Here is a 4,312-nt window from a genome sequence, read left to right as displayed (position 1 = left end):
ATACCAAGCAGAGAGAACAGCATTCAGCTTCACGGTTATGTCGCCACTCGTATTGCCCCTACGCAAAAAGTCCGGATCACTACAACCCACAGCCTCTATAGTCCACGAACCAGCGTGTGCAGAACAAGTAGAAAAAGCGGCAGGACAGCTACTACCACTATCAGCCAAAACCAGCACACTACATGCACAATATCCACCAACAGTGCTCAGGTACACATTGCCATTGAGTTCATAGTAAAAATTTAAGCCAGCCCACCATGCACAATGAACCCACTGGTCACTGGCATCTAAGCCTCTATCTAAATTCACTTCACCAAAAAAGCCGACATCCGTCCTACGAAATTCCGGGTCACTATCACAACTAGGTCTAGTAAGTCTTATACTTCCTCCCTTGAACTTTTTGAGCTCAAGCTTACTACTATCCATTGTCGGGGTTCCTCCCACTTTGCGCCACTTGTGATCGCAACAGTCCAAAACTCTTGCTGGCAAGTGTCGATTGATGTCTAACGCTTCAACATTACTTCCTATCAACGTGCCACTCTCGTAATGAGACCAAAGCAACCACTGATACAAGGCCCATTCCCTAGTGCTAAGGCCAGCCGGGCAATCGCACCAATCAGCTGGAATAAGTCCGAGGTTGAAATCGTTTTCCTTGATTTTGCTTATTAGCCCGAAAAGATTCGCGGCCCTGTCAACTACGCCTATAATGGCGGCCGTGAACATTCTATGCCAAGCCGGCTTGACACCATGTTCATCCCAATTGCACACATGGTTAGTCTCAACGACAAGATCATCCGGCGTCATCTCCGCCCATGGTCCGGAAACAGCTTTGATTGCTGGATGCAGACACGCCAATTTGACAAAGAGAGTGTCCAACAACCCACCAGGTACTCTATATGCAAGAACGTAATTGACGCTACCGGTCCTAAGAGGAACGCTTATTAATAAGAAACTAAAACTAAATAAGCCCTTTGAGATATGTACAAAGTGAACGGCGGCTCTACCATTATAAGAAAGCTCTATTGATACTTTACAATCGCCCCTAACTAACGAAACGCTAGTGCCATCGATATCTATACTAGAAGCAAAACATTGCACTATCGCCTTGAGATCCTCAGCTGTAACACAAAAGAACTCGAAAGGGACGTCCGACTCATATTTTCTACAAACAGACAATCCTTGCTTGTTGTCTCTGACAAACCGAAGATAACTCAAAGGTAGTATGTTCCCATAGTGGTCAAACTTGCATATTGATCTTGCGTAATGCAACCTCTCTATTATGCTTAACCCCCCTTCCTTGACTCTCTTCAAGTACCATGAGTTAACCTCAATGGGTTCGGGACGTGCCAACGAAAAGCGTTCCTCCATGGTAAGGCTGTCAGTCTTTGACCTGCACCAAGCAGGTAGGCCGCTCGTTATTTTAGACAAAATGCCATCTCCAACCGCATTCCCTATATAATTAGCCGCTGAGCAAATTGAATCTCTAGCCATCTTCCAAACGAACCCCAAAAAACCTTTGAAATTGTTCCACACGTCAGTTATTGCATGTATGACCGTGGGGTTCTTCGCCCAATACACACAACCAAACACGCCAGCTATGAAACTTGGGACGCCAAGAGCCAATGTAAATATATCAAGACCATGACGCTCTCTCCCATCATTTCTACTCAGCGAAACTAACCCCTCTGATATAACAGCCAAGGCTATCGGGACACCAGCATAAGCCTCAAATGCATCTATAAAACATCCTCTAGCGACCTCTCCTCTCCTAACGCAATTGCCTATCCATGCTAAGGCTATCGAGGCCAAAGAGCTCGGGCTCGCCAATACAGCGCCGACGCATAGAGAATTCATCGCGAATGCGTCGAAGGATCCGAAATAGTCTTCGACATACGCATTAGTGCCGTCTGGCTGACGGACACTCTTCGAGAAAACCCCCGCCTGAAATTTTGCTGTTCTTAATCCTGTCCTAATAGCCAACAACGCAGCTGCTATCACCGTGCATAAGATTCCCGTTGTGATGTCCAATGTCATCGTTTGCATCATCGTTGTCATCGCACCACCCAAAGAACTCCAGGGCAAATTTCCATCCTGTACCCTCGTGAACAACATATACACCTGTTTCAACAACACGACGGCGTCTCCACTTGCCCCGAAAAGCGTGCTCCTACCGGCTCCTACTCCGAGGGTAGCGGCTGTTATAGAAGACGTCACAGTACCAGGAAGTATCAACTGAGATGCAACCAGTAGTTGGTTTTTAATCAACAAGGCAGCGCCGACTCCCCCAGCCATGCCAAACACAAGGTCCCAAGCCCTATCACCACTCTTAACAGGAGAACCAAAAGAATCATAGTCGACCAGGCTGCCACTAGTGAGCCCCCTAAACACAAACCCAATTACTTGTGCTACGCAAGCCGTTATCGCCAGTGGAGTTGTGGTAAAAAATGCCAACATGCCATTCACTATCGCCAACAACGCCACTGCGATTGAGCGCCCCAGTACCTTCTCCAAGCTAATAAATGTGGAACCAATCCAAGCAGCTCCCATTACCGCTGAAAGTGAAGGAAAGGCGCCAACGTGATACGAAGCTGGTATGAGGGCCCATTTGCTCATCAAAAATGCTTTTGCCGTGGCGTATATTGCTGACAAAGCAGGTACTCCAATAGAATGTTGGGTCATTTCCAGAGGGCCTAGTCTAGCTAAGATCCCGAAAATCCCTTAACGTGAAATGCGCGGACATATACACGCACAAAGTGCATGCACATGCCCGCGCATACTATGGGACGACTGGCCGCAACGCCAGCGATGCAGTGCTTTACAACCTTAAATTCCTTTAAAGCAAAACGGCGCGAGCATGAAGCACACATCAGTATGCCATGCCCGCGCCAACACGCCACCATGCCGCCTTCGACGACATAGTGCTTTATTTCTTTAAAGCGAAATGCGCGGACACAGGCTTATGCCTATGCGTATTGCTTTCGCTTTTTGGTTAAAGTAAAAAGCGCGGGCATGAAACACACACAAGGTATGCCATGCCCGCGCATCCACGTCGCCTTGCCTGTATCAGGCGACGTGGTCTGTTTGCTGCTACGTTCGACCGGTCTTTGCCGGTCGTACTCACGTTCTTGGTCATCGCCACCGAGGTGACTCCGTGAGTTCGAAACATTCGTCCGGTCTTTGCCGGACGTTCTCACATTCTTTGTCATCACCACTGAAGTGGCTCTGTGAGTTTGCCATTTTCGATCGGTCTTTGCCGATCGTGCTCAATTTTGTGTCATTGCCACATATGTGACTCTATGAGCTGATACGCTCGTCCGGTCTTTGCCGGTCGTACTCACATTTTTGGTCATCACCACCGAAGTGGCTCTGTGAGTTGGCTGCTTTCGATAGTTCTTTGCCTATCGTACTCACGTTTTGGGTCATCGTCACCGAAGTGACTCCGTGAGGTGAGTCGTTCGACCGGTCTTTGCCGGTCGCCCACTTTTTGGTCATCATAACCTAGGTGACTCTGTGGGTTCGATAGGGGTCGATTGGGTTGCCCGGGGCGCTCCTCTCGACCCACGGGGAAGCCAAAAAGCTGTCCCCGCCGCATAGATAGAGACAGATAGTGTTGTAGAATATGAGTCGGGTTGCCCCGGCTGCGCCGTACCTCGAACATTCAGTTCATACCGGCTACTACTACATTTTCGTCATGATAGATGTTATGGCTCTACTCTCTCGTCGCCTGCCTTATTGGAGGGACATGCAACGTCGATTCCACTGCCACCTCGAGTCCAACCCTTTCCAGGAACTCCCGCTATAAGCGGGAGGGGCTTGAATCCTGGCCCGAGGAGTTAAGATCCCGAAGGATCTTAACCGCTGGTGGTGTCCAATCGTTCACGCGTTCGACTCCACTTTAGTTTCAGTACGTCTCGCGCGAAGTTCCGGAAGCTCTTGAATAGAGCTTCGCTTACCAGGAGTGCTGGCTGCACCGGCCACAAGTGACCTTTAGCAGCAGCTTCCTGGCGTAGGAGTTCTCGCGCTTGATCGTACTGTGGACAAGCGTACAAGATGTGGCTAGGTGTTTCCACTTCGCCGCACTCGCAATGCTCGTCCTCCACCAAAGTGAATTCCTTGAGCTTCGCACGGAAATCTCCGTGTCCGCTTAGGAATTGTGTGACGTAGTGATCGGTGATCACCCATCGCGCGCGGAGACGGTCTGATACATCGTTGAAGTATTGGAAGGTAGTTCTTCCCTTCGTCGATGACGACCATCTCCGTTGCCACACCGCCAGAGCTGCTCGCCTTACCTCAGCTAGTGCATCGGTGGGCG

Source organism: Halictus rubicundus, unplaced genomic scaffold (assembly GCF_050948215.1).
Source record: "Halictus rubicundus isolate RS-2024b unplaced genomic scaffold, iyHalRubi1_principal scaffold0165, whole genome shotgun sequence".
Lineage (NCBI taxonomy): Eukaryota > Metazoa > Arthropoda > Insecta > Hymenoptera > Halictidae > Halictus > Halictus rubicundus.
The sequence above is the reverse complement of the archived record's forward strand: the minus strand, read 5'-3'. Positions refer to the sequence as shown.